Raw genomic sequence first — 12,697 nt, forward strand, 5'->3', positions numbered from 1 at the left:
TCTGAATCTTATGGCCAGGTGGATAAAGACCTAATAGAAACAGTTTCGGGTCAAGCTCAATATTTATCAACAATATCTTCTGAATCTCCCTCCTTACTTCTCCCCAGAATTCTTTCACTCTTGGGCATGCCCACAGACAATGGAAAAGTGTACCTTTGTCTTTACCACATCTGATACAAGTATCTGGAATATCTGCACTAAATTTATTTAATTTCTCTGGAGTGATATACACCCTCATCAGCCAATTATATTGCAATAGTTTTAACCGAGTGTTACCCGTCTGGGATTGAGCCTCCGTACAGGCCGTGCTCCACTCTTCCAGTGTCAATTCCTCTTGCAGATCAGCCTTCCATGCATTATATTTGGATTCAGAGGATTCGGGAGAGAATTCTACTAACATAGAGTATAAGTCAGAAATGATGCCCTTATTAAAGGGGTTTCTGATAAGCTCTTTCTCTATTATTGACAAGGGAGGGAGTGTCAGAGAGTTCACCTGTTTAACCCCTATAAAGCTTCTGAGTTGTAAATACTTAAAGAAGTGTGTACGAGGTAAATTGTATTTAGCAGCTAGTTCATCAAAAGAGAGTAGATTCCCCCTTTTGTCAAAAACATCCTTCCATTGTTTAATCCCTTTCTCAGCCCATATCTTGAAGCCCCCATCCGCCCTACCTGGGGTGAAATGTTCATTTCCCCAAATTGGGCTGAATCGAAAACTGGGTTGGATATCCAAAAGATACAGTCTGACATCCTGCCAAACTTTAATCATGTTTTTAACAATAGGATTAGCGGTATATCTTTTCAGTTTTTTACTCGAATTAGAGTAGAGATATTCGGGCAGCGGGAGCTTCAAAGAGTATGATTCAATGTTCCTCCACGTAGGGGATCCCCTCTCTGTATAATAGAACATTATAGTTCTCAACTGAGCTGCCCAATAGTACCATAACACATTAGGGCACTTTAGCCCTCCTCTATCATAAGGTAGATATAACAGCGATAAACGGAGCCTGGGGCGTCGGTTATTCCAAATAAAATTACGAAACAATTTTTCCATCTTAGTAAAAAAACCGTCAGGAGGCGGCAAGGGGATATTCTGAAACAAATACAACAGTTTAGGGAGTGTGTTCATTTTGAGGATATTTATTCTACCTATAAGAGAAATTGGAAGGTTTGACCATCTGTCCAACGCCTCAGTAATAGACTCTATAATTGGGTTATAATTCTGATCTACCACATCTTCTAGTTTAGGGACAATCTGGATACCTAAATAGGTAAATTTGTCTACCGTTCTAAAGTGACTTGTGTAATTCGGCGGATTAGCTCTCTCTTTTGGGTTAAGGAGCATTATAGAAGATTTTGAATTGTTAACTTTATAACCGGATATACTGCCAAATTGCTTAATGAGCTCCATAAGCCTTGGTATTGACTGTTCCAGATTTTTTAGAAAAAGAATCACATCATCAGCATATAAAGCAATTTGATGATCAAACCCGCCAATATTTATACCTGTAATTCTTGTACTTCCCCTCACCGCTACAGCAAAAGGCTCTATTGCGATTAAAAACAAAAGGGGGGATAAAGGGCATCCTTGTCTGCAGCCCCTACCTATCCTTAATTGCTTTGATATAATATTATTGGTGATTACTTCTGCATAAGGGTTGTTGTACAAGAGTTTGACCCACCTACAAAACTTTTCTCCGAGGCCAAAGCGCTCCAAAAGTTCAAACAAGTAAGGCCATTCGACTCTATCGAATGCCTTCTCTGCGTCCAGTGACAGTAAGGCAGTATCTGGCGCCCCCTTCTGGTCATGTAAAATATTTAGGACCCTCCTCACATTATGAAATCCCTGTCTTCCAATCATAAAACCGTTTTGATCTCCCGTTATGATTTCAGGTAATAAAACCTCTAGTCTTTTGGCCATAATTTTACAAAGTATTTTTAAATCTGAATTCAATAGGCTAATAGGCCTCATATTTTCACATTTATCGTTTGATTTCCCCGGTTTTGGGAGAAGGGTGATCAGGGCTCCTCTCAGAGTAGGCGGGAGTATACCAGTCTGGAAAGATTCTGAAAACATTTCCAGAAGGGGTGTTTTGAGTTTGGATATGAACTTTTTGTAGATATCAATAGGCAGGCCGTCTGGTCCAGGCGCCTTTCCAGAGTTCATACACATTATAGCCTCAGCTATTTCCCCTAGAGTTAAACCTGCCCCCAGCTTTGCATTATCTTCCTCTGCTATCTTGGGTAAGTTAAGGTTGTCCAGAAATGAGTCCTGTTGTGAATGTCCCTGTGATAATTCAGAGCTATATAATCTTTCGTAATACTCTCTAAACGCTTCATTTATTGCAACAGGGTCTGCCACTGTTTCCCCAACACTGTTTTTTAGGATTGTAATGGATCTTTCTGTTTGGAGTTTTTTAATGCGCCATGCCAGCACCTTGCCCGCTTTCTCTCCTTGGTCAAATATAGATCGTTTAAGCTTTAGTAAGTTAGCAGCTGCTTTAGAGGCTGACATTTCATTAAATTGAGATCTCAACAACAACAACTCTTGGTGTAGTTTAGGGCAGGGGTTCTTGAAATAAATATTCTCTACATTTTTAATTTTTGACTCCAATAATAATCTTTTTTGGTTGGCCTTTTTGGACTTTGAACTGGTAAAGTTAATTATTTGTCCCCTTATAAATGCCTTAAATGCTTCCCATCTAGTGCAGGCTGACGTTTCAGTAGTATTAACTGCAAAGTACATGTCTATTTGCTGCTCTAGAAAGTCCATCAGCTCTGAATCCTGCAACCATTTGGGTTGGAATTTCCATTTAGGGGGATCCCGCCTCAGACCCGGATCCACATAGATCAGGCTGTTGGGAGCATGGTCCGAAATTAAAATGCTGTCATATGTGCAATCCTTAATTTTGTAAGCCAAATTTGCAGAGATTAAATAGTAATCAATACGGCTATAAGAGCCATAGGTTTTAGAAAAACAGGAGTACACCAAAGTGTCAGGGTATTTTTCCCTCCAAATGTCTTTCAAATTAAGTTCCTTAATAAATTGATGAATTATTTCCCTACTCCTTTTATGAGATTTATCCGATTGAGATGATCTATCCTTGTCTGGCATCAGAGTACAATTCCAGTCTCCCGCAATGATGTAATGCCCTTTAAGTGATGTCAAAAGAATAAAAAGATCGCTGAAAAACTTCGGGTCATCTGCATTTGGTGCATAAATATTGACTAAAATTAAACTTTCTGTAAAGAGAGTGCCTTGAACGATCAAGTATCTACCCATTTTGTCTGGTATTACCTTTGTGACCTTAAAAGGAATAGACCTGTGCACAAGAGTCAAAACTCCTCTAGCCTGAGTATTAAAGGGTGCTGAGAAAACCTCACCCTGCCACCTCCTCCTAATCCTAAGATCCCCGCTTGCCTCCAAATGAGTCTCCTGTAAAAATATTATTTTAGACTGTAAATCTTTCAGTCTCCCCATAACCTGTTTAACTTTTTTGAGTTTTTGCAACCCTCTGCAGTTCCATGATGTGAATTTAACTTCTAATCCACTGGTCATGTCTGTTGACTTTAAGTAAAAGTATAATTAAAGTGTCATAGTTCAAACCCAACCCTGTACCCTTATACCGTAAACTCAAAACATACACATAAACCAAAAAAGACCTCACATAAAACACACAAATAACACAACCCTTGAAGCCCCTTAACAAGACTTCTTTCCCCCCCCCCATCCATTGGCTTCGGTACAGCCGAAATCTGTTCCACCCTTGTGGAGGAACAGTCAAACAACGCTGAACGATTCTGGATCTACTCTCTTCCCTCCGTTAATTAAATGAAAACAGTCCCTGTCAATCAAAGCCTTAAAACAATGAGCAGTGCAAATCATAACCATAGTAACCCTCGTAACCTGTAAACCCAAGCATTTCTCGGTTCCATTTTTTTTTTTTTTTTTTTTTTTTTTTTTTATAGTAATACACATAATACATATGATAGCCATTTTTTAAATCATACATATTATACCAATTATAACTCTTGTTAATCATGGCTCTTATCAGTTGTAATTGTCATTATTTCCCTGAATTTTTATTTGAATTTTAGCCTAAAATAATTTAAACTCTGTATAATGGTTTAATTTAGCTACATATGTAATAGTATAACCAACATAAACCATACCTAACTTCAGTAAATGTTGTCAACATGGATTGTCAAATTACCCTTCTATTTTAAATCCAAGCCACTGTAAACTCAGTGTATCCACAGGTCAGGAAAACACATGAAACCTCTGAATGCTGCAGGGGGCAGCATACACCAAAGTTACCCAACCACTCGAGCCTAAATACACCCGGAGGTGAAACAAAATGGTGCCGCGAGATGCACCCTGGGACATTGAGTACCGCGAAATGCATCTTGGGATATTGAGTGCTCATCCCCAACAACACAACCAAACACATGACCAACCCTACATTAGCGCACCAACCCTTCCACCCTCTCATTATGTCAACATATTCACCTTCTTTTTAAAACAACAAACGAAATATAAACCGTAAAACGAGCGTGTATTCTGTCTAAATAGTGGCGAGATAGAAAAAATAAATAAATAAATAAAGTCACTAAGCACAACCAGCGCAAGCACCGGAGCATTTTTCAAGCCGTGTTCAGATAATAAGAAGAAAAAGAAGTAAAAGAAGTCAGTCTCCAGTGATTACTAGCCTGCGCCCCCAACTCTACTAAACAATTGTACAACAGTTCCATAAACCCGGTTTACACATTTAAGTAAATAAACTTCTAGGATAACATAATAAAAAAAATAAAAAATAAAGTCAGTCATATGTGGATTCAGGACATTGCGCGATTGAATAGTTTGTGATGGTATGGTCAATGTATCAATGCCATGAGATTAGTGACACACTTGCTTCAGTCCCATGAACCCCATATACGTTTGTAAAATAAATATAAAATAAAGTGCAAAAATTTAAGCTTGTGATAACCCCGCCTAGATTAAGAACAGTATAGTAGCAAAGGATGTGAATGAATATTTCGATTGAAGTTTAGCCCCCGAGGCTAGTCAAAAGCTTACCAAGCTAGCAAGCTAGCCCGCACATCTTTCTACTCATCTTCGTCCCGTCCCAGACCTCCTGAATCTCCTTCTCCGGCTCCTGGCGCTGGCGGTTCACCCTCTCGTCTCCGATCCGCTTTAATTCGCCCGGCGAAAATCGCTGCATCCTCAGGATTGTTGAATGAATGCGTTCGGTCCTTGTAGGTCACCAGGAGCTTGCAGGCCGGTAGTTGTATCCCACAGCGTAATTCCATGTCGCGGTACGCCTGTCTCACCTCGTCGAATCCCTTCATCTTCTTGTGGATGTCGGTCGGCAGATCTCTGTGGAACCTCACTGGATTATTCTTGCAGAGTATTTGTTTTTTGGTTTTAGCTGCGTTCCAAACTGCCATCAAGTCTCGGTCGTTCAGAAATTGCATGATGAGAGGCCTTGGTGGAGCATTTGGACCCCTTCTCGGTCCGACTCTGTGCACCCTTCCAAGGAACACTTTTGCAGTTAGTGTGATACCAAAAGCCTCTGGAATCCATTTCTCCATGAAAGTGCAGGCATTATCCCCTTCAGATTGTTCCGGTAAAAGTACTAATCTCAAATTACATCGTCTGGACCTTGTTTCAGCATCCAGAGCCATTTGTTTCAAGTCTTTGTTCTGTCTTTCGAGGCGTGCTACCTTGGTCAGCAGGCCAGTCAGCGTGTCTTCGGTCTCAGAAATGCGAGTTTCTGCAGTTTCGATCCGTTCCACGCAGTCCCCCACTTCTTTTCTAATTCTTTCAATTGCAGCCAGCACCACATCAAATCTGTTGGAAACTTCTGTTCTTGATTCTTGGATTGCATCAAGGATTACTTGCAACTGCGGCCCGGTTCCCCTGCCTTCGTCACCGGTGGTTTCCTCCTCATGGTCCGCCATTATGCTGCTGCTGGCTTCCCCAGTTTGTTTGGGCGAGGCAAAATCTATTTTAGACTGCGTTTTACCGCGACGACTGCTTTGTGGTTTTGCTTTCTTCATTAGTGTAACGATTAGGCATGTGAATGGTCACTTTTAGCAGTGGACTGTTTTAATATTATCAGGATTTCAATAACTTTTTAACGGAGGTACGAGACACACGTCTGCTTAGCGTGCCGTCATACCGGAAGTCCTCTAGAAAGTGTCTTTTACTTCACCTTGGATAACATAACCTACCAAAAGAAATCACTGAATATCAATATACAGTATATCAATATATCTAGTATAGCAGGGGTCGGCAATCTTTTTGACATGAAGTGCCATGTTTTCATTTTCTTGATAATCAGTATGATTGTAATGTAATATTTCCATCTGATTTTGATTGTCCATACTCCATAGGCTATACATAACCTTTTTATGTGGCCTATTTTGTTTCACACAGACTGAGTTTGAGTGAATGTAGAATTATGTGCAGGGTGTATGTGAGGGGACTTCATTTCACAGACCTTTTTGAATACTTAAATAAAATCTCTCTCTCACACACTTGCCAGTGACCACCCTCCCCTGTGCCAATGTTGGCACTCGTGCCTGAGGTTGCCTACCCCTGTAGTATAGTATAGTCTTGTGGTCTGCCCACTACAGGATAACTATAAATACTGTACAAGGCCCATACCAAGGAATGCCATAACATTTCCATGGCTAACATTTTCCAGTGTCCAATTGTGATGTAATTGTGATGGTAATGTCAATGACAATAATTTGTAAAAGAAAAATAAATAATAATAATAATATTAATAATAATAAGTATTATTATTATTAATAATAATAATAATAATAATAATGTTACTATTTACTATAGTATATCACCTCTCCGTGACAACCTCCTGACCAAACCCTAATGTGAGCTGACCTTTTGTTTATTGAGGATCTTCATGGCATAATGCTGACCCGTCTCTTTGTGCTTGACTAGCATTACACGTCCAAACGAGCCTGTGCCCAGCGTCTTCAACCTCTCAAACTGCTCCAGGCAAGCAGTATTCTGAATGAAGGAAAGACAAGGTGGGTTAAGCGGTCTTGCATATTAACACACGCATCACAGGACGCACTAGAATGAGAAATGCAGTGTAAGGGGCCGTGTCCACAGAGCACTTTTGTTGAGCGAAGGAGAGCTTTGGATATCATGTTCAGAGTACTGTGGACGTGTCTCTCCAAAGAGTGATGCTTAGTGCTAGGAAGAGGAGCACTCCAGTGTCTCTATAGCATAGAAATGCATGGCTGAAAAGCTCAATAAAATGCTTTATGTGGACACGGCCCCTTAAGAAGGATGCTGATCTTTGCGTCCATAATAGATTATTAGATAATCAATAACGACATTCTCTATTTCACGCACGTCCCCAAAATTAGGCTTAATTTCATTCTAAAGTTGAAATGTCTAATCAATAACTATGTTATAGTTTCTAAAGAAGGCAGCAATTATGTTTCCTAATAGTGCTTGGGTGATTCTGAAAGTGTCTTTGACAATGTTCTCTTGTGCTGAATATTGGAGAAAATCGACTGGAGAGTGCCTCAACCACACAATCACAACATCCCCAGTTTGATTCCGGCTGGAGCAAGTCTCCAGCCGGAATGTATTTTACCTTTTCCGTCCTTATACGGTCAATTCTGTCTACACTGTCCTTTTTCGATCAAAAGCAAAACGTGATAAAAGATAATCTTAAAAAAGCAACAAAATAACCTTTGAAGCTCAGTATTGGCACATTTTAAAGGGTTTGTGTGCATCAACACATGCAAAAAGGGAGCGACAGTAGAATAACATTTCAGCTTTAAAGGGGGAATGTCAGCGGACCTTTAAGATTATGCATCAAATGTTGAAATGCAAAATTCACGTTTCAGCAAAAGTTTCATATGTTAAGATGTTTTTATGAGAAGATGTGCCCACTGCCACAGCCCCTTTGGCGAATTGGTACAAATTAGGCTTAACTAGTTTGGAGTGCCGCTTTTTCCACTTTGTTGGTTTATAAATTAAGTTATATTTAAAGCTGAGCACCCACTGCCTTAACCATGAGGGCAGTTTCCAGAGGAAGCGCATCTTTCTTTACCTAGGTTTAACTAGTGTACATGCAGATTCAATATTTATGCACATTGGGTATACAACTATACATGCACACTAACCTGTGCCGGGTCTTCCCATTTTTTGAGAAAGTCCTCTTTAGCTTTAGCCAGAAACTCCTTGACTGTGAAAAGTAAAAGAACCATCACTTTTTTAATAAGTACAATTACATGTGTAGGCAGACCAAGAGACAGAGATATTGAGCAAAGGGAAAGTGGATCCCATCATGGAGAAATATAATGGCTGGTTTGACTTATAGGTCAAGCTGAGTTCATATATTTAGGTCAAGTTGAGTTCATGCTCAGCTAACATTTAAATCCTATCTGATTGTATTAAATGAACTACGTTAAACAACGCTAAACTCACTTTACCACTCGATTTGCCACTCAATTTGCCTTTCACTTTATGCATATGCATGCATATATCCTCTATATCAGGGGTGGGCAACTGGTGGCCCGGGGGCCACATGCGGCCCCCACCTTCACTTAATGCGGCCCGCAGGTTAATATCAGAATACTGATTTGCAATTCCAAACCCGCTTTATATGAATTACTTCATGACTAGTATTAAATGACTAGTACTTAATGACTAGTATTAAAATGTTATTGTCTTTTTGTGTCCAATGTAGTTGGACTGTAATGTTAACAGTTCATAAAGTTAAAATAACTATAACTAAATGCGTTTGAAATTCAATTAAAAAAAGGTTACTTTTCAGGATTCCAAAAACTATTCAGGTTTTCAATTAAAATATAGCAAAAATAGCTGATCTACAAGCTCAAAACGCGTCGCAGCGCGACGCGTTTTGAGCTTGTAGATCGGCTATTTTTGCTACGACAGTTATATCCACTATGTGGCCCCTCTGGAGTGAGTGTGGAAATATATTGGCCCTCGCCATCGTCCAAGTTGCCCACCTCTGCTCTATATGAAAAATGGCAACATTTCCTGGAGTTATATAAAGCTAACCCATGCAGTTATGTGTATGCAATGTGTGTGGTGTAAACTTAAAGCTCTGCATGTAAATGACATAAGAGAAGGGGTGGTGTAGCATACAACAAGGAAACAGAGGAAAGTAAGAAAGTATAGCGTTAACTCTGAAAGTTAAGTTAATTGTGTGTTCTGCCATACTGAAGTCTGAATAAAAGATCATGCATATTACCAATCACGGACTGTGAACATGAACAGGCCAGTTTACTGTTTAGCAGTAATACAGTAGTGTAGTGTATAGCCTACCTGTTTGGATGCAATAGCCTACTACTACTACACATCATGTAGCTCATCTAGGGCTGATTGACCTCTCCACTCCCAGCACCCTTCAATACTATACGATTGGAGTTGGAACAGGTTATATTATAATTATTATAAACCATGGTATTTAAACCTAAATCCTAAATCTGCCATAAGAGCAGCTGCTTTCCATCCCAACAACACCTCCAGTCAAAAACATGATAGAATCAACTCAATCAAGCAACGAACCCACCCACACAACACACTACCCTTCATAATGCACCATTAGCATATTATCCCTGACATTCCTGAAGGTGATCAGGTGCCATGAATTACCCACCATACCCACCGCTTTCCATCTCGTTGCCCTTTCTAGCCGTGGGCGCGTTGCCCATGATGGCAACTTGTGAGTAGTGACAGGCGGTTCGTGGCTCTCTCTGCACGCCAGCCGCCTCCACAACTCCAACCTAACAGGATCGGGTCTGATGTGCTATTTTAATGAAACAAATATGAAGCGGTCTTCGTGGTTTACAGCTTCCCAGCTGTTGTTGCAGTGTCGATGCACGACGAAACGCCTTTCTCACTCGCTCCACAGTAAAGCAACAAGGCAGCTTTATAGAAATTAGGAGTATTGAAGTTTGAAGTAGCCTAAAACGGAGGAGCTATTGTTGGAAACCAGAGTATCTTGTCGGTGGGCTTTTCTGTCTAGCCGACAGCCGTGTTCAGCAGCGCACGAGTGAGACCTCGTTGCATCTCTCCGCCGAGCCCCCCAACCGGCTCCCTCCCTCTCCCCAGTCCGATTTTCTCCGAAAGACCGATTGCATTAAGTGGCTGAGGGCAGGGAGACCGCGTTGACAGTGGTCCACTTGCGTCCTCGAACACAAAACGAATGTCAGGGGCAAGGCAACGGTATAAAACAACACAGCCCTCCGATGTTTGTCAGGGCCGAGCGAACCTATCCGCCGAAATCTAGGGCTGACTGTTGAGGCAGCAACACTGTCCGTTCATAGGCCGTCTGTAGCCTACTAAAATGGTTCGTACGTGCCGCTGCTGTAGGTCTACTGGCAACTGCCGCCGGGTAAACAAACGATCCCGTTCCCTCCCGTCCTGACAAAAAGGCAAAGCAAAGGACCATGGGATGTCAGATTTGGGCTCCTCCAGACGATGTACGCGCCTACGGTACTTTCCATGGATTCCCTCTGTCCTCTCTCCTCCAACCGTTTCCATGGATACCTCCCTTCTCTCCTCTAATCCAATGGTTCGGCGAGACAAAATCGTGGGAATCTAGGTTTTCTAGCTGGATGTGAGAACTAAGCTAGTCTCAATCAGAGAACGGTGAATCAATGACATTGTCGAAACAAAGTTTGTGCGGATAGTAACTGGGTTGTTAACTTGTGTTTTAACAACAGACTTATCTGGGTCATATCCTTTATACTCTATGGTCATATCTGAGTGCGTTAATTCCAAAGCTAATTCATTTTATGAGTTTCTTTGGGCAGTTGTCTGTCTGTCTCCCCGCGTATCGAGTTGCTTGACAACCAATTAGCCAATCACAGCGTGAGACGATCAGATCTAATTTAGAGTCTGGTCTGCAGACTGCAGCATTGGTCAGCACAGGCTCAGCAGTTGATCAAAAGGCCTCGCGTACCCCCACCTTTGTGAGAGAGACACGTTTGGGCGAGTGACGTCAACCGTGAGCTATTTTTAGTAATGTTGGTCAGAATATAGGCCTAATGCACGCAGGAGCGATACGACATGACTTCCAAACATAACGAGGATGCTGGGAATAGTTTGTCGGGTGCGGCTATAGAGCAAAAAAAATATTTCCAATGAAATACTGTGGAACTGAGGTGATAAAGGCTTTATAAATTGGTTGATTCTGATGTGTACCATTGTGTTGCTATGAAATAACCAACAGCCCCTCTACTTTAGAGAGCTTGCATGTTTCTTTTCCACAATATTTAAGTACATGATGTCATACAGACATCAGCCCTGGACCACACCATTTGCTCAGCCTTGTATGCAGATCATTGATCATATAGGAAGGAGAAACTGAGAACGTTGTATGAACAGAGAACAGAGAAGGAGAAACAGAGACCGTTGTATGAACAGAGAACAGGCAGATAGATGGATGAGCCGTTTCTACCATGGCAGAGCAACAGAGCCCCTTCCTCTTTCTGACCAGTTGCCTAGCAACATGAGGCCACAGTGAAAATGGTGGAGTGATGTGATTGATGCTGAATTTTATGAATGAAATTAGAAAAGCAAGAGGGAATCAGCCAGTACCCACACACCTGTGCAATTGTGGAAGGCTAGGTATGTGGTTACTAGAGTAACAGCATGAGGATTACCAAAAAGAAGCTGAAACTTTATTAACATTGAACAATATTACAAGTACTATTAGCCTGCAAGAGGCAGAGAATACACATTAATAACAAAATTCAGAGCGGCAACATGACAAACATTTTTGAATTGCTTCTCCATGTAGAGTTCCAGTCAGGTGAGTGCAGACAGTTTGATCATGGTGAGATTTAGGATTAAAATTACTTTTAATCCATTGAGACCTGGAACGCATCCATGTCACGTTAGCGTTTAACCACATTAACCCATTTTGGGGCGGGAACCCGTTTGTGTTTTAAACATTGTTATAATTTAGCTATTGAAAAATAGCAGATCTACAAGTTCATAGCGCGCCACTCGGTGGCGCGCTATGAACTTGTAAGTCTGCTATTTTTGAAAAATCGTTAAAATGTGCCTCAAATCTTTCCGAAAATTGTCATGATTTAGAAAACTTTTCTTTTTTAATTTCGACGTCAGGCCTGAATGGGTTAAATTACTTATTACTATGGATACTATGGAATCCAGGAGCAATATTAAAGATTTGTTGGTGATGCTGCACTCACACTAGCAACAAAGGACAGGCTACAAGCCTTTCCACTCCCCACACCATTCCTGCTTGTAATGGGAGTCAGCCCTATATATTTTTCATTTCAACTGACTGTGTAGCCGATCATGCTTGGACATTTATTAGTGGGAAATTTTGGAATGCAGTATTAGACTGGTTCTAACTGGAAGAAACTATATGTTAACCTGACTCCGCCAGATGGGACAGCAGAGAGTACACTGGGTTCCCCCCTCCTGCTCCCAGGAAGCAGCAGCTTCTAGCAGCTTCTAGCAGCAGCTTCTAGCTGCTGCTGATTGGCCAGGCCGTTTTGTGGCCGGGCATCAAGTCTGCCTGAGAGTTCCCAGATGGGAGCAGGAGGGGGGAACCCAGTGTACTCTCTGCTGCCCCATCTGGCGGAGTCAGGTTAACTATATGTATGAAACTAAGTAAAAAAAGCTTCAACATGCAACCATTATCAGAACACA

The 12,697-nt window shown here is 41.3% G+C and overlaps 1 pseudogene across 1 annotated transcript in view; it reads right to left on the bottom strand.

Moving 5' to 3' along the window:
• Positions 1-9,776, bottom strand: part of LOC306921831 (cAMP-dependent protein kinase catalytic subunit alpha-like) — an 18,567-nt pseudogene extending 8,791 nt beyond the window's left edge. Inside the window, exons 1-3 of the transcript XR_013792511.1 lie at positions 9,678-9,776; positions 8,167-8,228; positions 6,905-7,033 (exon numbers count right to left, since the gene is read on the bottom strand). The product of XR_013792511.1 is annotated as a cAMP-dependent protein kinase catalytic subunit alpha-like (transcript). The remainder of the gene's footprint in view (positions 1-6,904; positions 7,034-8,166; positions 8,229-9,677) is intronic.
• Between the last annotated feature and the right edge of the window lie 2,921 nt (positions 9,777-12,697).

This window comes from Electrona antarctica (genome assembly GCF_951216825.1).
Source record: "Electrona antarctica genome assembly, chromosome: 4".
Lineage (NCBI taxonomy): Eukaryota > Metazoa > Chordata > Actinopteri > Myctophiformes > Myctophidae > Electrona > Electrona antarctica.